The sequence below is a fragment of the Bidens hawaiensis genome, unplaced genomic scaffold (assembly GCF_021521415.1).
Source record: "Bidens hawaiensis isolate Kalapana, Puna unplaced genomic scaffold, B.hawaiensis_p1.1 tig00055092_1, whole genome shotgun sequence".
Taxonomy (NCBI): domain Eukaryota; kingdom Viridiplantae; phylum Streptophyta; class Magnoliopsida; order Asterales; family Asteraceae; genus Bidens; species Bidens hawaiensis.
The window spans coordinates 56,592-80,583 of NW_027506319.1; the positions used below are offsets into that span (position 1 = coordinate 56,592).

At 39.5% G+C, this 23,992-nt stretch overlaps 1 pseudogene; it reads right to left on the reverse strand.

The window, feature by feature from the left end:
* LOC143617490 (uncharacterized) overlaps positions 1–23,062 on the reverse strand; it is a 37,749-nt pseudogene extending 14,687 nt beyond the window's left edge.
* Positions 23,063–23,992: the final 930 nt, after the last annotated feature.

Here is a 23,992-nt window from a genome sequence, read left to right on the forward strand (position 1 = left end):
AGGGTTTGTAGAGATGATTGTAAGGAAGAAAAAGATTAAAATTGAAGTAAATAATAATGGTAGGTGGTTTGTGTGGTTTAGAATTGGTGTAAAATTAAATTTTATTGTTTTATTAACACCAAAACCCGGTTTCTCTTGTCAGTCTCGACCGGACCGTGGCCCACGGTCTCAACCGTGGGTCACGGTTGACTCAAATCTGCTTATTGATATCAGCCAGACCGTGGCCCTTGGTCTCACCGTGGGTCACGGTCGAATTGTGTCAAATTGAACAGAAAGGACCGGTACGAGTCCCTACCGTGCCTTACGATCAGCCACCGTGGGCCCCCTTCCAACCGTGGTCCACGGTTCACTATAAATTTTTTTTAAGTTTCAAAAACATAATTAAAAAGAACCAAAAATAACCAACAAGATTAAAAATTTAATTTAAAATTACTTACCCTACCCCCATGAAAAACCCGAGTTGCCCCCAACACGGTAAAGAAAATCATAAAGACTTCCCCACACTTGACTTGGATAAACTTCCAAAACGAGGAAGGTAATTTTTAAAACCAATTTTGAATAAAAACTAAATTAACCTATACTAAAATATACAACATACCTTGGACTCTTAATTTGTTTCCTCATCCGGTGAGCATAACAAGTAACTCACCCGGTCCACATCGAGCATATGATGTCTTTTCCTTCCAAGTAAGGTTTAAGTCTTTGACCGTTCACCACTTATTTAGTTAGTTCTTGAACATCTTCTATCTCCACATCGCCAAACTGGCCCACTTTTGTGATGATATATGGGCCCATCCACTTACTCTTTAACTTACCCGGGAACAACTTTAACCTTGAATTGTACAACCACACCTTTTGACCCACTTCAAAAGTCCTTTTCCTCAACTATGCATCATGGACCTTTTTTAGTTTGTCTTTATATGCAGAAGCACATTCATATGCTTCACCCCGGATTTCCTCAATTTTAACTTCCTCAATTCACCCGCTTCCTTATAATCCGCGTTAACATTCTTGATTGCCCAAAATGCCCTATGTGCCAACTCCATTGGTAAATGACACCCTTTCCTATGAACTAACCGATAAGGAGTTGTGCCAATAGAAGTTTTGTAGGCGGTCCGATACGCCCACAATGCATCATTTAACTTAGAAGACCAATCCTTTCTATCGACCCACACTGTCTTCATCAAGATTTCTTTAATTTGGCGATTGGACACTTCAACTTGTCCACTTGTTTGTGGATGATAAGGAGTAGCAATTAAGTGATTCACATTGTACCTTTTTAAAAGTTTTCCAAAGTTTAAATTCTTGAAATGCGACCCACCATCAATAATAATAACCCGCGGGATACCAAACCGAGCAAAGATGTTTGATTTAACGAATTTGCAAACAACCGAATGGTCATTGGTTCTTGTTGCTACAACTTCTATCCACTTGGACACATAATCGACCTCAACCAAGATATATAAAAATCCATTAGAATTTGGAAACGGACCCATAAAGTCAATTCCCCATACATCGAAAATCTCTAACACCAAAATCGGTTGCAATGGCATTTCATCCCGTTTTGAGATACTACCTAACTTCTGGCAATTTAAGCAATGTCGGGCATATTCACTTGCATATTTAAAAATGGTGGGCCAATAAAACCCACATTGAAGTACCCGGTATCCTGTCTTTTGACCACTAAAATGACCTCCGCACGCCGATGCATGTGCATGAGTCAAAATCTCCCATACCTCAGAATCGGGAATACACCTCCTTATCATTTGATCCGAACCAATCTTGAACAAGTCCGGTTCATCCCAAATATATTGTTTCACTTGGGCCATGAACCGTTGTCTTCTTTTCTTCACCCAATGACTTGGAATAGACCCCGTTGCTAAATAGTTCACAAAGTGTTCATACCATGGTGCGGTTGACACGGCTAACAATTGTTCATCGGGAAACCGTTCGTTTATCTCCATCGGGCCATCAACACCCTCCCATGGAATTCGGGATAGGTGATCTGCCACGACATTTTTACACCCATTTTTATATCGAACCTCTAAATCAAACTCTTGCAAAAGCGATACCCATCAAATTTACCGTGCTTTTGCATCCTTCTTCTCCATCAAATATCGAACCGCACTATGGTCCAAATAAACGATCACCTTACTCCCCCAAATATACGAGCGAAACTTATCCAATGCATACACCACCGCAAGCAATTCTTTTTCGGTGGTTGTATAATTAAGTTGCGATTCGGATAATGTTTTACTCGCATAATAAATGACCACCGGGTTTTTATCAACTCGTTGACCCAACACCGCTCTGATAGTAGTATCACTAGCATCACACATGATCTCAAACGGCTTTGACCAATCCGGTGGTTGTAGAATGGGAGCTTTCACCAATTGTTCCTTCAAAACATTAAATGCTTGCAAACACTCATTAGTAAAATCAAAAGGAGCATCTTTGAACAAAAAATTACATAAAGGTTTTGTAATCACACTAAAGCCTTTAATAAATCTTCTATAAAAACCCGCATGGCCCAAAAATGACCTTACCCATTTAATGTTTTTAGGTGTAGGTAAAGATGATATTACTCGGACTTTTGCCTTATCTACTTCCATTCCCCTTTCTGAAATAACGTGACCCAACACGATACCCTCTTGCACCATTAAGTGACTTTTCACCCAACTTAAAATTAAATTTGTCTCAACACATCTTTTTAAAACGTTTTCTAATTCATTGAGAAAAGTTTCATAAGTTGGACCAAAAATGGAAAAAGTCATAACGTTGGAATGTGGCCGGGGCATTACACAATCTGAATGGCATTCGCCGAAAAGCAAAAGTGCCATACGGACATGTGAAGGTGTTCTTGTGTAAATCATCCGGTTGAACAGCAATTTGGTTATAACCCGAGTACCCATCCAAAAAACAGTAATATTTTTGACCTGATAATTTTTCAATAATTTGGTCAATAAAAGGTAATAGAAAATGGTCTTTAGATGTAGCGGCATTTAATTTACGATAATCAATGCAAACTCGCCACCCGGTGACCGGTAGAGTGGCGATTTGTTCACCGCTTTCATCTTTAATTACCTGTATACCTGCTTTTTTCGGTACCACCTGTGTAAGAGTTACCCATGCACTATCCGAGATGGGATAGATAATCCCCGCATCCAACCACTTTATTACCTCTTTCTTCACAACTTCTCTCAAATTGGGATTCAACCTTCTTTGAGTCTCTCGGGTTGGTTTTGCCTCCTCATTGGTGATGATTTTGTGCATAATTATAGATGGACTAATGCCTTTTAAATCGGCAATTGTCCAACATATGGCCGCTTTATTCGTCTTCAACACCTTCAACAATTCTTGTTCTTGGGCCTCTTCCAAATTAAATGCAATAATGACCGGTAATGTGTCATTATCCCCAAAAACGCATACTTCAAGTGGCTAGGCAAATCCTTCAATTCCAATTTCGGTAGGCTTTCTAATGACGGTTTTGTACCCGAATCGATCACAGCTGGCAGACTTTCAATTTGATAAGTCCATGGTGGTCGTCCCTCTTTTACTGCCAACACATCTTGATTTTTCTCTTCCATCCTCAATGCACAAAGATGTACCTGTTCAGAAAAATCACAAACACATGCTTCCAAAGCATCTTCCTCATAATCATGCGGTTCACACATGTCAACAATATCTGCCATGAAACACTCATCACCACATAAAGAATTATATCCGTTAGTGAACACATTTAATCTCATCTTCTGATTTCCAAAAGCCATATCAACCGTACCCGATTGACAGTCAATAATAGCATGAGCGGTGTTTAAAAACGGTCGACCCAATATAACATTTTGTTGTTGGGTCGAATCAACCGATGAGTAATCTAAGACCAAAAAGTCAACCGGATATTAAAATTCTTCAACTTTTACAATCACATCCCGCACAATCCCTCGGGGGAGTTTATGAGACAAATCGGCTAACACAACCGTTGTCTCAACTCGTTTTAAAGGACCAAAATCATATTGGTCATATAAACCCCCCGGAAGAATACTTACTCCGGCCCCAAGATCTAATAACGCCTTAGACATTTGAAATCGCCTACTTGAATGTTAATTAAGGGCGTTCCTGATGCGATGTGCGCGTGCGTCTTAAAATTATAAGAGGCTGGATGATTTGCTTTTGCACAAGATCGTGTTTTAAATTTATAAAAGTGATTTCTACAAAGACTAAACACACACAAAACAGGCAAGTGTACCTATCGTATATGTAGAATAGTATTGGTAAGAACCAAGTATCGATCCGTGGATACAAAGGTTTCTAATAATAAATCGTTGTTTTACTTCAATCGGAGGTTTTAATCATTTTGGGGTTGATTTTTAAACTTTTTTTTATAAAAGATAAATACTTATATATATAATATATAGGTGACCGAGAAAAGAGATTCTAAACGAGTTGTTCAATTATGCGAAGGTTACCATCTAAGATCAAGAATCCACTCCATTTTAGCATTGATAATTAATATGTAGACATGTGATAAACTTGCCGTAGCAATATATGATAGATAGCTCCTTAAGCCTTAAGTGAGCATCTTCGGCACTAAGGAGATGGTATGCGCATTTTAAAGTCCACCCTTTCCTAATGTCATACCATCTCAACGATGTCGATTTGAGTTGACAAGTAGTTTCGTAAAGTAGAAAGATTAGGATTGACTTCGATTTCTCAAATACCAATTCTAACAACTTCGGGTGATTGTAGTTCATCACACAACCTCCCCTTGGTTGATTTATGTAGGTTATAATTACACATTCCGTTAACATATGGTTTCTTTAACTAATTTGATATCCTAAGCAAAGCCATTTTCGTATTACCAAGGTTTAGAAAAATACACCATAACTTATATCTCATCATTTCTAAGTACAATATAAGGATCAATGTTTCGATAATGTATCAAAGTATTTCTATCTTTCAAGAACATGAATCGATCATGAACGATTGCCAAAGATATTGACAACCGCTAACTTTGATTTAGTGATTTAAGATGGTGAAACATTTCTCATCAAAAGATAATTGTAATATAACCATGTACTTTACTAGACTATATCACATGTCTTGGTTAATTATCAAGTAAAACAAAGATTCTTCATAGATTTTAGATGGTAAAAGGAGTTTAACTCATAATAAGGATAGTGATAAACATTAAGATGATTGATAATAAGAAATACATGATTAAACTTGGAACAATCTAACCAATTGTAGATGAATCCTTCTTCTTAATGATGGTAATGATGGTTGATGATGATGATTAGTGGTGATGACCTCCAAACCTTCAAACTCTTCACTAGATCTTCAAAGAGAGTGTTAGTGTGTGTTTTTATAAGTGAAAACCGGAGAGAATTCTTTTCAAGGCACACTCTTCAAATGGCACAAGAGCCACTATTTATAGGCAATCTGAAGAGTGAGACCCAGCCCCGTGCTTGATGAGCACGGCCCCGTGTATTTTTATGACATGTGCCAGATTTGTTTTGTCTTTTCTGTGACGTGGCCACGGCCCTGTGGTTGATAGGCACGGCTCCGTGATTTTTAGTGACATGTGCTCAATTCTTCTTTGTCTTTTTTGTGTTCTCCTCCACGGCCCCGTGCATGGAGAGCACGGCCCCGTGCTTTTGCTTCCAGATTTTGTCTTTTCTTGTTTCAGAAGCATGGGGGCGTGTTTCTTGAGGCATGGGGGCGTGTTTCTTTGTTTTCTTGTGTTTTCTTCTGTTTTTCTTCGTCTTTTCGCTTGTTTCTTTGTTTGAGGCTTGGTTTCACCTGAAATTATGTTTTATTATGATAAGTAGTCTTTTATGCTATGTTATTGGATAGAAATTGTAGTTTTTAGAGATTATTTGATGCCGAAAAGATGTATATTTATATGTACATCAGACATCCCCACACTTGAACATTGCTTGTCCTCAAGCAATCTTCTTATAAATATCCTCTAAAAACATCAAATTTAGATCATAGTTACCCCTTAAGTGAGCTTCAAGAAGACGAAACAAAATAGCCAATCTTTATGTTAGTGATAAAAGAGAGAACTTTTGTTTTTATGAGTTTCCGTTTATGCAAAACGTCACGTTCTCACAATGTTCACTCACACTCGGTTTTATATCTGATCATACCTGTGATGTAAGTATGTGAACACTCTTAACCAAAATGCAACCTGTGATAAATAAGCTTGTAACAAGTTCAAATCTCCACCTTTTGAAGGGTTGCATAGATCAGAAGGTAAAAAAAAGGGTTTTGGTTTAGTGTGAGTCGGAATTGGTATTTTGTGGTGGTTCAAGGGTTAATGGTAAATACAACTTTCACTGTTTGTTGGGAGTTTTGAGATGTCTTCGATGGTTAGCTCCTATTTTTTATATATATACCTAATTACTCTTTTAAGGTCAGATCGTCAAGACCAGTTTTATCGAGGATGTGGATCAATTCTTCCTCAATCCTATGTCCAACTCTAATGGATCGTTCGGCTTTGAGCCTAATAGCCCCCACCCTCATTAGTTCGGTATATTCATGCTGAGACTGAGTTTGACTTTTTCTACATCTTCCTTTGTGGGACCAGTTTCCGCAACCTAAACATCGTTCATATCTTTTTGCTCTTCTCTTCATTGCGTTTTTGGAAATTCCACAGAATGGTGGCCTTTGTTCGTTTTGGCGCCACTTTTTCCTCATCTCATTGCTAAAGAGAAAGATTTTCTCCCTAAGTCCTGGAGGCAACCTAGGTTTAGTGAAGTGTATGCAGCAAAGGAAATTGAAATCGAAAGAATGCATTTCCAGTTCTTTAGGGTCTGCCAGTAAAAGACCAGTGTTGTATTTTACCGGTGGAAATGGATAAAGTGATCGGGTTTTTTGGTTTTGTAATTTGATAATGGGTTTGATGGAATTGTGTAAATATTACATTCTTCCTTATACAACTCTTCGTGCGGTCTTGAAATGAATAATTGCGACAAGTTCTAAATCACATGAAACATATGACTCACTCAAAGCTTCCGAAAAATATTTATACGGCATGAGATTTATCTCAAAGTAACGGAGGAATTGGGTATTAACGCCATATTTTGCATAAATTTATTCTCAATATTACAAAATTTTTCTTACTTTTCACTTTTTAATGATGGGTTATTTGCAAAAAATTTTCTTGGATTTCTTTTTAGGTTTAGAATAATCTTTATCTGCTGCATAAATATTTGTTTTAGAGAATTTTTTATAATTAGTTAGACAAACAATTGGTCAAGTAATTCCCCTCCCCACACTTGAATCTCACATTGTCCTCAATGTGACAAGATTCATGAAAATATAAAAATTCTAATTGAGTATTATGGTAAAAATGGAGAGTTACTTCCCTACGGGTTAACGAAATTTCGACAGAGCGTCCCCTATTTTTCGTTTGTTTTCCTGTTTTTGGACCTGTATAATATAAAACTGCAAACAACCACAAACAACCAAGCATAAACTACTGAAAATTGGGTATGGAATCATCCATCCCTTGCCCTTTCGGGCTAAATTAGTACCTAGCATAATGTCTTTGGCACTCATGGCCATAATAGTATCCAAACCAACACAAACACAAACAAACAAGTACGAAGAAAAGTAAATTGTTCAAAACACACATAATAATAAGTTCATAAAGTACTACCAAACCATGCCCGTGCCCATGCCCAATCTACCTGTACCGTCAGTCATCAGTTACCTGTGTCCAGGTCACACGGATCCTTGTTCGTTTGTACCCAGCTTCCATTCTTTTTCTCCGTTCGTCTTCCATCATCATTTCCGACTGGCTTTTCGGGTCCCAAATGTGCCCGCGGCTGTTCATGAACCTCCAAATTTCTTGTTCTACACTAAGGATTTTTGCTATCTGCAACCTGTAACAGAGGTTGAGGTCAAGAGCAATAGGGTTCGGATTTTCGGTCCTTTCCACGTCTACATCATAAGCTTTGTAAAGCTTGTAGATCCATGCGCCACCGGCGAGTGGAGTCCTTGGATCTGCAGTTGTTGCATTAGTTCTGAAAAGTTGACAGAAGAGATAAGTAATATTGAAATCAATTTCATTTCTTATGCAGTAAAGTGCCCACAGATCCCGTAAATTCACCACTCCTTTATTTCTGCCACGTGCTGTTAGCGTCTTGCTTAGTAGCTGGTGAATATATTTCATCAATGGATCTCGTAAGGCTGTGCTTTTAGATGCGTTGATGTGGTTAGTTTCATCCTCGAAGCCCAACAATTCCCATGCTCGTGTCTATGTATCTCCAAACCAGCTGTTGTCTTCCTTTTCAAATGCTACCCTTGCGTGGGTCCAGATTACTTGTTCGGTTTCTTCTTTTGTGTAAATTCCCATATCAATCCCGAGGTTGGTGAAAGACGTTCTGCGCCATACACCTCCACACCTGAACTCAATTGCATCTTTATCCCACATATCTGAATTATTCTTTATGTTAAACGATGCTAAGAATTCCTTTGTTACTTCCGTTACGGCCTCTCCTATTTGCTCAAAAACACTCTTCCACGGCCCCGTCACAAACCTGTTGTATCGGTTCCGTTGATTAACTTGGCGTAGGGTGTTTTGGCAAGCATAGAAATTTGGTTCAGGGATTCGCTTGTTCAAGTGGCTTAGTCTTTCATTGGCTTGCCTATCTCTTGCATCATGTCTGGTGAAGACTAAAAATGCATGAACTTCTTCCCCATACTCGGCCATCAGCAATTTAAACCTAAATTAGTCAAAACTCATGAAAAATTTTCAATTTGCTGAAACAGAGAGCAAAGCACGGCGGCGTGCTTTCAGAAGCACGGCCCCGTGCTGCTGCTTCTGGTTCAGTTTTCTTTGAAATTTGACTTTTTGTTGACCACAACTCGTGTTTGTAATACCGATTTCTAACTTACTTAGACTCGAACCCTCGTTTCTAACCGGTTATATCAACTGGGTTTAATGGTTCGTAGGGTATTTATTCTAACACCCAACACCCGAATTGTTTCTTTCAATTAATCCCTAACCATCAAACAATCTACAATCTATTCATCATAATCAAGCATAATAACCCATACCCTTTTCGGGTTTTGACCCGATTTGGTCGATTTGAACAATTTTAGGGTTAATATAAACCTAGAATGACGAATCTGAGTAATGCAATTTTAAATTAACATACCTTAGGTTTAGAATCGAAGATTAGATGAAGAAATTAGCAAAATAGTTGAAGGTCGGCGGTTTCTTGGTTCAGAACACAGTGAAAAATAGGGTTGGTGGTTGGAGAAAGTTATTTTGTCAAGTTAAAACTTGTAACTGCCCTGACACCAAAAACACGGCCCCGTGCTTTTGGAGCACGGTACCGTGCTACTTAATGCAGAAAGTATTGTTTTGTTTATTTTGTCATGCTGGTTTGCTTTTAACTGGTTTTTATTTTCTGGTTATTTTAACATGGTAATTAAAAATCCTAAATTTCGTTAAAAACATAAAACTAAAGACATAATTAAAGATAGATGAAATGAAAAGTACAACAACAATTCTTGGTCTAACACATAGTACTAGCGGAAACAACTTAAACACGAAACAAAGTTAGAACTTCAACGGCCACCACCCCCGAACAAGTCCTGGATGTGTGGTGGTGCTCGTTTGGCTTCCAAAAGTTCGTCAAGCTTTTTGTTGAGCGTGACGAGTTCTCGGTTGAGAAAGTTAAGTTTGGAAGTCACATCTTTGTGGTGACCATCCACAACATGGAAGTTGTTGAACCTAAACAGGTCGACTTTGTTAATCAACTCGATTACTCGAGCCTCGATTTGCATGTTGCTCTCAACTTGGCCTCTTACGATGCATTGGAGTCTCATGATTGTTCCTCAAGGAAGAAAGATTCATGTTGTTTCCCCTTCTTCACTGGCTTCCATTCAACCCGTTTTCCTTCCATTTAGGTAGTTTTTGTTTGGTGTGAATGGAATAGTGAATTTATGTATGCATTATATAGAGACTGGAAAATTGAACACGGCACCGTGTTTATTGGAGCACGGCCCCGTGCTGCTAGAGGAATAAATGTTTCTGAGTCAGAGAATTGTATGGAGTCAGCGCGTATCATGCTGAAGATTCTGGGTGACCACGGCCTCGTGCTTAGGAAAGCACGACCCGTTCTTTTTGTCACAGTGTATTTCTTTTTTAGTTGGAAGTTTGGTCATCTAAAAATTACTTTTTATTAAATAAAGATCCTAGAACAGTTACGGGATAAGCCCGGGTTTCCTAAGAAAAAAAAATAATCGGGTTAAGCCCGAAGTCCTAACACATTGTGCTTAATGCACTTGTTTACAAATAAAAACATAAAATTATGTTTCCTAGAGTTCTCCGAAAGGCTCTCCTCCTCCGAATGGTCCTGGTGGTGGAAAATACCTGAAACCGAGAACTTGAAATTGGAGTTGTTCGTTGATGTTTCGTAGTTCCATTTTCATGTTTTCCACCTATTCGGTGAGTTGCACGAGACGCATCTCAGCAAGGACATTCATTTCGGTGAGTTCTCCCACGAGCTTTTGAAGTTTCAAAAGAAGCTCGGTTTTGGAAACATGGCGAGCATCGTTTCTCGGATGTCAGGAAACGGGAATTGCTTCATTCATCTCGGTTGGCATGCTGAATTATCAGAGGTTTTTGGTTTTGGTTTGTGCAAGGAATGCAATGACACAAGGTGCCTTTTATAACCAAACAGGAAACCGAGCACGGCACCGTGCTTATGGAAGCACGCCCCCGTGTTTTTACTCTGACAATTCAGTTACAAACCAGTCTGACTTAGATTTTTGCAGCGTAGATCCCGGCTCGCATTTTTAGGCATGGGACCGTGCTTTACGGAGCACGCCCCCGTGGTTTTCTGATTTTTTTTTTACATTTTTTTAGTTATTTATTTACAAGTCCTAGTTTTGCGAAGGTCTCGGCCAGACCTTGTTTCCTTAATTTCTTATCAAAAAAGTATGGAGGGTTAGTACCTCCAAAACTTCTTTAAGTGGACCGTCGATGTATGGTTTTAATCGATGTCCATTGACTTTGAACTTTTGGCCGTTTGAAGTTGAAATTTCAATGGTTCCATAGTCAAAAACTGTTTCAACTATGTATGGACCTGTCCATCGGGATTTCAGTTTTCCCGGGAAAAGACGTAAACAAGCGTTGTATAACAGTATACGATCGCCAAATTGAAATTTTTTGTTTCCTTTTAAATGAGCGTCGTGTATGCGTTTAGTCTTCTCCTTGCAGGACCAAGAATTTTCGTAGGCCAATGTTCTCAGTTCCACGAGCTCATGAATTTGATCCTCCCGGTTTACTCCGGCGGACGTTAGATCAAAATTCACTGCTCTGAGAGCCCAATAAGCTTTGTGTTTTAATTCCAATGGTAGATGACATGCCTTCCCGTAAACGAGCTTGAAGGGTGTCGTTCCTATGGGAGTTTTGTAGGCCGTCCTGAGGGCCCACAATGCGTCATCTAACTTTTCTACCCAATTTTTTCGATTCATTCCCACACTTCTTTCTAAAATCCTCTTAATTCCTCGGTTTGAGACCTCCACCTGCCCACCTGGTCTGCGGGTGACATGGTGTTGCTAGTCGGTGGTGAACCCCATATCGTGCTAAGACATTGTCCATGAGGGTGTTACAGAAGTGAGTACCTCTATCGCTGATGAGGGCTTTTGGAGTCCCGAATCTTGAGAATAACTTTTTCAGAAATCGTAAAACTACTCGAGCATCGTTGGTGGGAAGAGCTTGTGCTTCTATCCATTTAGACACGTAGACGACCGCTACAAGAATGTATTTATTTCCGAATGAGTTAGGAAATGGCCCCATGAAATCTATCCCCCATACATCAAAGATTTCACAAATTTGAATGCCTTTTTGAGCCATCTCATTTTTTGATGAGATGTTCCCGGCTCTTTGACAAGCATCGCGTGCTTTGATCAAAGTATGTGTATCTTTGTATATAGTGGGCCAGAAAAATCCTGCATCAAACACTTTCCTGACCGTGGTGGCAGTACCGTGGTGTCCACCTGTTGGTCCTTCATGGCAATGTTTGAGAATGTCTAAGGCCTCTTTGCCTGCTACGCACCTACGAATTACTGGATCCGCACCTATCCTAAACACGTACGGATCTTCCCAAAAGTAAAACTTAAGATCGGAGAAGAATTTCTTCCGTTGTTGATGAGTAAGTCCTTTTCTGAGGATCCTACAAGCTAAGTAATTGGCGAAGTCAGCATACCAAGGACTTTCGTCCTTTTCTTCTATCACTCCTTGAATGTGCATGAGAACCTCATGTGGGAAATTATCGTTGATAATTTCTTCTTGAAGCTCTTCGGGAGTTGGACATTCTAATCGTGAAAGATGGTCTGCGGCTACATTTTCTGCTCCCTTCTTGTCTTTAACTTCGATGTCAAATTCTTGGAGTAATAGGATCCATCGGATGAGTCTAGGTTTGGCATCTTGTTTGTTGAATAGGTATCGTATTGCGGCGTGATCAGTGTAAACTATGGTTTTGGAAAGAACAAGGTATAATCTAAATTTTTCAAAGGCAAATACTACTGCTAGTAACTCTTTTTCAGCTGTGGTATAATTCTCCCGTGCATCGTTAAGAGTTTTACTGCATAGTAAATTGGGTGAAAGTGTTTTTCTTTGCTTTGTCCGAGTACGGCTCCAACTGCAAAGTCACTTTCATCGCATATGATTTCGAATGGAAGGGTCCAGTCGGGTGTGGTCATGATTGGTGCGTTGACAAGTTTGTATTTCAGTGTATTGAATGACTCAACACATTCCTCAGAGAAGATGAATGGTGTGTCTTTCTCTAGAAGTTTGGACATAGGTCTTGAGATTTTTGAGAAGTCTTTTATGAAGCGACGGTAGAAACCGGCGTGACCTAGAAAACTTCTAATGGCTTTGACTGAAGTTGGTGGTGGGAGTTTGGATATGGTTTCTATTTTGGCCCTATCAACTTCTACTCCATTTTGAGAAATCTTGTGACCTTGAACGATGCCTTCTTTGACCATAAAGTGGCATTTTTCCCAGTTGAGCACTAGATTTACTTCTTCACACCTAGCTAACATTTTGTCTAGGTTTTTCAGACAATGATCGAATGAGTCTCCGAAGACTGAGAAGTCATCCATGAAGACTTCCATAGAGTTTCGATCATTTCATGAAAGATGGCCACCATGCAACGTTGGAAGGTGGACGGAGCATTAAATAATCCAAATGGCATTCTTCGGTAAGCGAAGTTTCCGTATGGACAAGTGAAATTGGTTTTCCTCCTGATCTTCAGGAGCAATGGGAATATGAAAGTATCCAGAAAATCCATCAAGAAAACAGTAGAACATTTTTCCAGATAATCGTTCGAGCATTTGATCTATGAAAGGAAGTGGAAAATGATCTTTTCTTGTGGCATCATTAAGCTTCCAGTAATCGATGCAAACTCGCCAGCCTGTGATGGTCCTCATTGGTATTAGTTCGTCCTTCTCGTTCATTACGACTGTCATTCCTCCCTTCTTGGGTACTACTTGAACTGGACTAACCCAAGGTGAATCCGAGATCGGGTAGATTAATCCGGCATCAAGCAGTTTGATTACTTCCTTCTTCACCATATCTTGAATGTTGGGGTTGAGACGTCTTTGATGTTGGACCACGGGTTTGTATTCTTCCTCCATGAGGATTTTGTGGGTACAAAGCGAAGGACTGATGCCCTTGATATCCATGATCTTCCATGTGATAGCCTTCTTATGGTTTTTGAGAACCTTAAGAAGTTCATCTTTCTCTTCTTTAGAAAGGTGAGATGAAATAATTACTGGGAGTTGAGTATTTTTCTCTAGAAAGGCGTATTCGAGATGTTTTGGTAGTTCTTTTAATTCTAAGGCTGGTGGTTCTTCGATTGATGGTTTTGATTTTTCATTGTTTTCAATGATTTCGTATATCATTTCTGATTCTTCGTGGTAGTTGTTATTGAAAATTTCATTTTCTAAAATGGGTTTGTTTAGTGTTTTGTCTAAGACTTGTGTTTCTAGGGGAGTATTGATGGAGGAATCTCGCATATAGCAACTTACGATGGAGTCTATGATATCAACACAGTATAAGGTGTCATCGTGTTGTTATGGATATTGCATAGATTTTCCTATGTCAAAAGTTATTGCCTCGTCATTGACCCTAAGAGTGAGTTTGCCGGTGCAAACATAAATGATAGCCTTTGCGGTGGCTAAAAAGGGTCTTCCTAAAATTAGAGGTACACTTTTGTCTTCCTCCATGTCTAGAATCACAAAATCTACTGGGAAAATGAACTTGTCAATTTTGACAAGCATGTTTTCAACAATGACCCGAGGATATTTAACGGATCGGTCAGCTAACTGAATGCTCATGCGGGTGGGCTTTGGTTCTCCTATCCCTAGTTTTGCAAAAACCGCATAAGGCATCAAATTAATACTAGCTCCTAGGTCAGCCAGGGCATTGCTAACAGATAAATTTCCCTTGAGACAAGAGATAGTAAAGCTCCCTGAATCAGTCATCTTTGTCGGTAGCTTGCTTTGGAGGATAGCTGAACATTCTTCACTTAGGGTGACATGCGAGAGCTCCTCCGTCTTCCTTTTGTTTGTCAGCACTTCTTTGAGAAATTTGGAGTATTTCGGCATTTGAGCGATAGCTTCGACAAAAGGGATGTTGATATGGAGTTGCTTAAAAAGTTCTAGAAACTTACCATACTGGGCTTCCAATCGCTCCTGCTTCAGTCTTCCAGGATAGGGAATAGGTGGAACATAGGTTCGGATTGGTTTCTTAGGCTATACTGTGCTTGTTGGGGTCAATCTTTCCTGCGTTTCATCAGGAGACTTTTTCTCCAAAGTTGGTGGAACAACAGTGGTTATACCACTCCTAAGTGTAACGGCGTTAGCGGTCGCATTCGGGTTGGTTATTGTATTGCTTGAAAGAGTGCCAGGTGGCCTTTCGGATAATTGTCGGGCAATTTGTCCGATTTGGGTTCTAGGTTCTGAAGTGATGCTTGTTGACTTTTGAGATCGGCTTCATGTTTTAATAATACTCCGCTGATATCAACAGCTCTTGAGTCGGCTTTCTTCTCTGCTTCATTTGTTATGGTCATTAATTGGATTAGCATTTCTTCGATCTTCGAGTAGCTTGGGTTTTGATGGCTAGTAGAACTTTGATCTTGAAATTGAGGTTTAGGTGGGAAGGGTTGATTCATAGGTCTCTTTTCGAATCCGGATAAAGGTTGAGTGTTACGTCCGTCTTTCCAGCTGAAATTCGGGTGGTTTCTCCATCCTGGATTGTAGTTATTGCTGAAAGCGTTGTTCTGTCGAGCGATGAAATCGACTTCTTCCATGGCCATAATGACTTGTTTACAGTCACTCGTCTTTTGACTTCCTCCACAAGTGTCACAGGTGAGTCTGGTTTTTCATAGTTCGGCTTGAAGTTGTTCGATTTTTTTAGAAAGAACTTCAAGATGTGTTGTGACAAGAGTGTTGGAGTCAACGTGGTGTATTCCTTTATGGTTAGGTGTAGATCTTGGTGGGTTGTAAGCGAAACTCTTCTTTGCGGCTTTCTCTAGGACTTCAAATGCTTCGTTAGGTGATTTGGATCCCAGGTCTCCACCAGCGGTCTGGTCGATGGCCTGTTTGTTTTGACTAGATTGTGCGTCAAAGAAAGTTTGAACTTGTAACCATACACTCAGTCCATGATGTGGGCACCTTCTCAGAAGACTTTTGAATCTTTCCCATGCTGTGTGTAGCGATTCATCATCATCGGTCTGGAATCCGATAATTCTGGCTCGGTATTTGGCAGTTTTGTTAGGCGGAAAATATTTGAGGAGAAACTGTTCAACCATCTGGTCCCAAGTGGTAATGGAACCAGAGGAAATATATTCTATCCATTCTAGGGCTTGGCCCCTTAGTGAGAAAGGAAAGAGTTTGAGTTTGATTTGATCGTCTGAACAGTTTTGGATTTTAAAAGTTCCGCATATTAATTAGGAATCGAGATATGTGAGAAAGAGGGTCTTCGTCGAGGAGACCATGAAATTGAACTGAATTTTCTACCATATGAATGGTGCTAGATTTGATTTTGAAGTTTTTGGTAATTTCAGGTGGAGCCACTCCATTGCCATATCCTTCGAGAGTTGGCTTGGCATACTGGCTCATGTTCGGCTCATTGTTCTGGGCCGCCATCATTTCTTCAGTTTGATTTTACCTGATGCGGTGGCGTTTACTGATTCGTCTTTGATTTCTTCTGCGGTTTCTGTAGTCCGTTTACGAGTTCGTCGACGAAAGAGTCGTTCCGAGTCAGAAATTGGAGAAACAAGCTCGGGCTCAAAAGTAGAGGACATACATGAGGCTAAATCAAAATTACATTAAAGTAAAAGTTAGCTAAAGTTAATCTAAAGGTTAGTCTAAGTTAAACTATGAGTTAGGCTAAGCTATTTTAAACTAATGTCTAAGTTAATTAAGCTAAAGTAAAGTAAGGTAACTTAAGGTAAAAAGTAGGCTAGCCGTAAAATTATATAGTTTAATAGTAAAAGAAAATTAACGTAAAGTAGAATAAAAGTTAAAAATTTATAAAGATAAAACAAAATAGAATTTAAAAATTTGTACAATTATAGACAATGATTGAATTAAAACTTGGATCGTTCTTAGAAACGTACCGTGTATCCCCGGCAACGGCGCCAAAAACTTTGATGCGATGTGCGCGTGCGTCTTAAAATTATAAGAGGTTGGATGATTTGCTTTTGCACAAGATCGTGTTTTAAATTTATAAAAGTGATTTCTACAAAGACTAAACACACGCAAAACAGGCAAGTGTACCTGTCGTATATGTAGAATAGTATTGGTAAGAACCAAGTATCGATCCGTGGATACAAAGGTTTCTAATAATAAATCGTTGTTTTACTTCAATCGGAGGTTTTAATCATTTTGGGGTTGATTTTTAAACTTTTTTTATAAAATATAAATACTTATATATATAATATATAGGTGACTGAGAAAAGAGATTCTAAACGAGTTGTTCAATTATGCGAAGGTTACCATCTAAGATCAAGAATCCATTCCATTTTAGCATTGATAATTAATATGTAGACATGTGATAAACTTGCCGTAGCAATATATGATAGATAGCTCCTTAAGCCTTAAGTGAGCATCTTCGGCACTAAGGAGATGGTATGCGCATTTTAAAGTCCGCCCTTTCCTAATGTCATACCATCTCAATGATGTCGATTTGAGTTGACAAGTAGTTTCGTAAAGTAGAAAGATTAGGATTGACTTCGATTTCTCAAATACCAATTCTAACAACTTCGGGTGATTGTAGTTCATCACACAACCTCCCCTTGGTTGATTTATATAGGTTATAATTACACATTCCGTTAACATATGGTTTCTTTAACTAATTTGATATCCTAAGTAAAGCCATTTTCGGATTACCAAGGTTTAGAAAAATACACCATAACTTATATCTCATCATTTCTAAGTACAATATAAGGATCAATGTTTCGATAATGTATCAAAGTATTTCTATCTTTCAAGAACATGAATCGATCATGAACGATTGCCAAAGATATTGACAACCACCAACTTTGATTTAGTGATTTAAGATGGTGAAACATTTCTCATCAAAAGATAATTGTAATATAACCATGTACTTTACTAGACTACATCACATGTCTTGGTTAATTATCAAGTAAAACAAAGCTTCTTTATAGATTTTAGATGGTAAAAGGAGTTTAACTCATAATGAGCATAGTGATAAACATTAAGATGATTGATAATAACAAATACATGATTAAACTTGGAACAATCTAACCAATTGTAGATGAATCCTTCTTCTTAATGATGGTAATGATGGTTGATGATGATGATTAGTGGTGATGACCTCCAAACCTTCAAACTCTTCACTAGATCTTCAAAGAGAGTGTTAGTGTGTGTTTTTATAAGTGAAAACCGGAGAGAATTCTTTTCAAGGCACACTCTTCAAATGGCACAAGAGCCACTATTTATAGGCAATCTGGAGAGTGAGACCCGGCCCCGTGCTTGATGAGCACGGCCCCGTGTATTTTTATGACATGTGCCAGATTTGTTTTGTCTTTTCTGTGACGTGGCCACGGCCCTGTGGTTGATAGGCATGGCCCTGTGATTTTTAGTGACATGTGCTCAATTCTTCTTTGTCTTTTCTGTGTTCTCCTCCACGGCCCCGTGCATGAAGTGCACGGCCCAGTACTTTTGCTTCCAGATTTTGTCTTTTCTTGTTTCAGAAGCATGGGGGCGTGTTTCTTGAGGCATGGGGGCGTGTTTCTTTGTTTTCTTGTGTTTTCTTCTGTTTTTCTTCGTCTTATCGCTTGTTTCTTCGTTTGAGACTTGGTTTCACCTGAAATTATGTTTTATCATGATAAGTAGTCTTTTATGCTGTGTTATTGGATAGAAATTGTAGTTTTTAGAGATTATTTGATGTCGAAAAGATGTATATTTATATGTACATCAGTTCCCGGTTCTTGAAGCTTAGGAGGAAGTTCTCCTTTTAAAACCGCACTTACCCGGTCAGTTAAATCCACTCGTAGATGCACTTTTTGTTGCCTCTTTGAGTGCATAGTTCCTTTAAAAACTTAGCATATGTGGGCACTTGTTTAATTGCCTCAAGTAAAGGTAAATTTATCTTTACTTGTTTAAAAACTTCCCACATCTCTTCTTTTTGAGGACCCCTTCTTGAAATGATACTTTTCTTACCCGGATCAAGTAAAGCAGAAGGAAATGGAACCGCATTTGGTTCTACTTCCGTATTTTTATTTTTTAAATTTGAAGTTAGACCCAGATTTTGTAATGGTTTTTCAAAAGTGACATGTTTAGTGAATTTATTTGTTACTATTTCATCATCACTTTATTACCCTTAATATCTTCAACTTCCCCATCAACCACACCCGGTGACAAATCCTTTTTATATTCTTTACCACTTCTTAAAACACTAACGTGGTTAATATGAACATTACGAGAAGAGTTATGAAATGGATTTACCTTTGTGTCGCTTGGAAATTTACCCTTATTATTCTTCAAGTCCGACACTTCAGTTGCGAGTTGACCCATTTGTGTAGTCAACGATTGGATGGCTTTATCTCTAACTTCATCCTTTTGCAGTCTCACTTCATCAAGTTGATTTCTTCGTTGCATGTCTTGTTGCATCAACTTAAACATGTCCATAACTTCGTTTCCACTTGATGAACTTTGACCCGTTGACCCACTTTGACCGCCACCTCATTGACCTTGAAACCCTTGATTATTCCCGCCATGAAAATTACCTTGGTTATTATATTGTTGACGAGGAACATAATTTCCTTGATTTCCTTGAAAGTTCGAGTTGCGTTGAGTGGCCGAGTTTCCATATAAAAAATTTGGGTGATTTCTTAACCCGGGGTGGTAGGTTTTGGAGTTTATGTTGTAATTCCTACCACCTCCCCCTTGAAGTGCATTCACCTCCTCCACCGGGGCTTGACCTACCCCACATACCTCCGAAGCATGACCCAACTCGTTACAATTTGTACAAACATCAATTACCTAATTAGTGGTTTGTACATTTACTTCTTCCACGGCTTGCACTTGAGGTCTACCAATCGCCGGTCTTGCTCTTCTTCTGATTTGGACCTTTCTCTTTGAAGTAACCGCCATTTGTTCCAGATATGCCCAATCATCTTGTTCATAATTGGTACCAAATGTGCCATTCATGATCGACCTCAAATCCCGTTCATCGTCCATACTCAAACCCTCATGAAACGCATTCAACAATTACCATAAAGCAATACCATGACGAGGACAATTCTTGATCATCATATTGAACCTCTCGAATACTTCATGAAACATTTCCCCCGATTGGTTTTGGAAGGTTCTCAAACTTCTTCTAGCATCGTTGATCTTTTGGGCCGTATAGAATTCTTCCAAAATCTTTGTTGCATTTCATCCAAAGTATAAATAGACGCGGAAGGCAAAGTGTAAAACCATCTCTTTGCCTTGTCTTCCAATGAAAACTGAAATAGAACCAACTTCACCTCATCCGATGTAAAACCTTGACCCCCAATTGTGTTGCAAATGGAATCATATGCCTCCAAGTGGAAGTAAGGTTCCTCCGTTGCTAGACCCTTATACTTCGGAAGACTTTGAAGGGAATTGGTTCTTACTTCAAATGTCCTCCCTTGTTAATTGTGAGGGATGACCACCGAAGACAGATTATTAGTAATTATGGGTCGGAAATTGGCTTCAATCCCCCTTACCATCTCTCTTGCATGCCTTCTTGGTCCCCCATTGGTACTCTTGGTTGACCCATTTGCCTATAAACGGGCCTTGGCTGCGCAAATTGTTGTTGAAACTATGGTTGGGGAATCTGTAGTTGGAACTATTGATCTTGAGGTTGCCCTTGCGGTTGTTGAATAATCGGTGGCGGTTGAACTTTATTAACAACAACCGTTGGTTGTTGTTGAGCTTGTTGTTGAACAACCGGCGATGGTTGTTGTCGATTAAACTCTTGCAACGGTTCCAGTTGTTGCCATTGACCATAACCAAAATTTCCCGGATTTACCCTTTTGCTTCCATCACCTCCCATGTAGTAACCTTCCACTTCATACACCTCAAATTCACTGTCAAAACCATATCCGTATCCGTCACCTTGTGATCTTTAATGTTACATGAAAGGTTGGGGTTGATATTGGTAGCTTGATTGTGATTGTTGAAAGGTTGGTGGTTGGTTTTGTTAAGATGATGATGCACCAAAGGTAGGAAAAAGGTTGGAAATAGATGGCTATGTGGATGATGTTGCGTAGGTGTATTGAGCAGGGATGGGTTCGGTTGTCTGAGGTGGCAATTCACTTGATGCTGTAGGTATATTAGTAGTGATAGGTGTAGGTGAAACTGGTGGAGGTGTGGATGGTAATGTTTAACCCGAAGTGGGAACTGGTGATTCCATGGTGCTGTTCGATGCAGTTGGAGAACCAAGAAACTTGTTCTCCCTAAGTAGGACTCGGTTTCTCCGAAGTGTTCTGTCAATCTCAGGATCGATAACTAGTGGTGATGACCTGTTAGATCTTCTAGTATGCATACACCTGTAGGTACCTGCACACTAACACAACCATCGTAAACCCGAAAATAACAAACAATAACTACAAAAACTAACACACGTTGTGCACTAAAAAATAAACCGAATACAACTAGATAGATAGAGGTAAGCGGGTATCGAACACAGGGAGTTTGTGGAAAATGCATTACTAAGTAGCTTTGTAATTAAACTAAATTAAGCTAAGTGCAAAAGTAAATTCAAAGAGTTGTTGTTTGATTTTAATAGCAAAAAGAACTAAAGCAATAAATGAGTTTTAAACAATATAAGTAACAATGTTCTCTCCCGATTTCAGGTTTTCAATATTGATAATGTTAACGTTTACCTTTGGGAAGAACTACATAGACATAGTTCATGAGAATGCATTTGATTTTGATAAAAGATGACTAAGTACTTGAATTATAAAAACACAAGGTTGTCACTCAATAATCACTTTAGTATTGTTAACCCTAATTCTCTTCTACTAAATCTCGATTGCCTATGGCACCAAGAACAGATTCTCAAGAACACGAATTTATACCATACTAACAATTACTAATCAATCTCATAATCACCATAGCAATCTAATCATAAAATCAAAAGACTATCCCACAAATAACATAAACAAATAACAAGCAATCAATTGAAACCCTTACAATTCGGGAGATAACACAATGAGTACTAGCCACACATCGTTTGATTAATCATCACATCAATTAAGATAATCGTACGAATCATAAACCCAAACGAATGATTACAATCACCAAAGTATTGTTCTTGTACTCTAAAAATCGTCCTTAGGGTGTTTAGAATGGAAGATATGTGAAAAGACAGCCCAAAAACGAGTAATAAACCAAAAGAAATCAGCAGTTACGACCTGAACCGTGGCCCACGGTCTACACCGTGGGCCACGGTGATCTTCTTGCAATGCTGGACCGTTGCCTACGGTCTCCATCGTGGGCCACGGTGGAATAGAGTCCACGGTACGGTGGCCTCTGTTCATTTTGATTATATATGACCGTGGCCCACGGTCTACACCATGGGTCATGGTGGACTTCAGCCCCGCCTTCTTGTTTTCACTTCTTTTGACCATCTCTCGCGTACCCGGTTCCTTAGGTTTCTTCATTATACATCATAGTAGCCCCGGAACCTCCTTTGAACCTACAATTCACCAAAAGCACCGTAGTTATCTAATTCCACAAAATAAACCAATTCAATACATGATTACTAACGGCATTAGATCAATTAAGGGTTGTCCCATGGACCACCCGTCAGCGGGAAATAAGAAGTTGTTGCCGGTGCCATCAAGGAATGGTGGCTTCTTGGGATCCTGAGGGTGACGAGCCATCAATCCCTGCATACGATCCAACAATGTACACAGGATCGATCCCTCACCTGCATAAACTAGACAGTTAGCATTTTAAAAAAGAGAAAAAGCAAAAATGCTTAAAAAATAAAGGAATGCATACTCCCATCAGGCTTCTCATAAAACGGTTCCAAGTCAGGGAACGGCCATAGACGGCTCATACTGGCACACACTAATGCTCCCTCAGATATCGCACGAATAGGCGTGGGTACGCCGGTTTTCGTTTGGAACCACGGAAGGTTCGCATATGGTGCAACACGTATCTCCAGCAGCTTCTCTTCGGAGGAACGGCGGACCATCGAAAAGAGAAAGATATCTTCTCGAATCCAAAAGAAATTTGGACACCATTCATAGGCACTGCGTGGCGATTTAGTGCCTATGATGTTCTTACCCTTGGTGGACCAACTATACCATCCACCACGGATTGCCATCTTGTAGAGGACAACGAAATTATCAAAAGAAGGCACTAAATTGTTGGCATGGAAACAAAATTCTAAATGCCGGATCTTCAAAAGTCCGAACGGATGCACTTGCGATAAGTGCACAACATATTCCTTCAAGACGGCCCCGACGAACTTTGTCAACGGGAATTGAAGATTCCCTGTGGTGAAGTCCTCGGCATAAAAAGCCATATTCTTCGGAGGAGGTTGGCTAGCAACAGATCTGGCAGCCGGTTACTCCGGTTCCCATTCCGGCGCCAGACCATAAATATTGACGATATCTTCGTAATCCCTCTTGTTAATAGAGAAACAATTAAACCAATCGCCCTAGTTATGCATTCGATAAAAGAACGAAAATCGGTCAATCTTGGGCACCTTCCCGTTCTCCCTACACACAAATTCGAAATGGCGAATCCTCATGAGACCAAAAGGATGGATCTGGGAGGGATGAATCCCATAACCCATAAGTAAGTTTCCAGGAACTTGGTTATCGGAAACCTAAGATTTCCATAGGAAAAGGACTCGGCGTAAACGGCCATCTTGTTGGCCAGGGGTTTACTCACGACAGACCCGGCAGCAGAAAATTCTGGTTCCCACTCCGGTGGAATTCCATAAGCAGTAACTACCTTGTTAAAGTCAGTTTCCCTCCAATTAACCTCGACAGTATCAATATTCGGTGAAGATGACTTCTTTTCACCGGCCATTATTGGAAGGGAGAAAGGGAAACACCTAGCAATTTTGAAATATAAAAGTGATTGATCGAATGTTTGAGAAAGAAATTGAGAAAACCAATGAGAAATCAAAGGCAACAAAATTTCAAACGGAGGTTAACTGTTTGTATTTATACTTATCGTAATAAATGCGATGAGACAGAAACAGTGGAGAGAGAAATGGGTGGTCCAACGAAATAGCGCCACTTCACGCAGGAAAACCGAAAAAGCGAAAAAAGTGAACAGTCGGGTATAGCTACAGCCGGCATTGACGTCACGTCAACTGTATGACAGCCGGTAGAATGTCCTTTCGTACTTTTTCATCGTTATCCACACCAACAGAAAATATCTCCACAACAACTTGCAAATTCAAAAAATCCCCAATAATATCTTAAGTCCAAAATTTCACCCG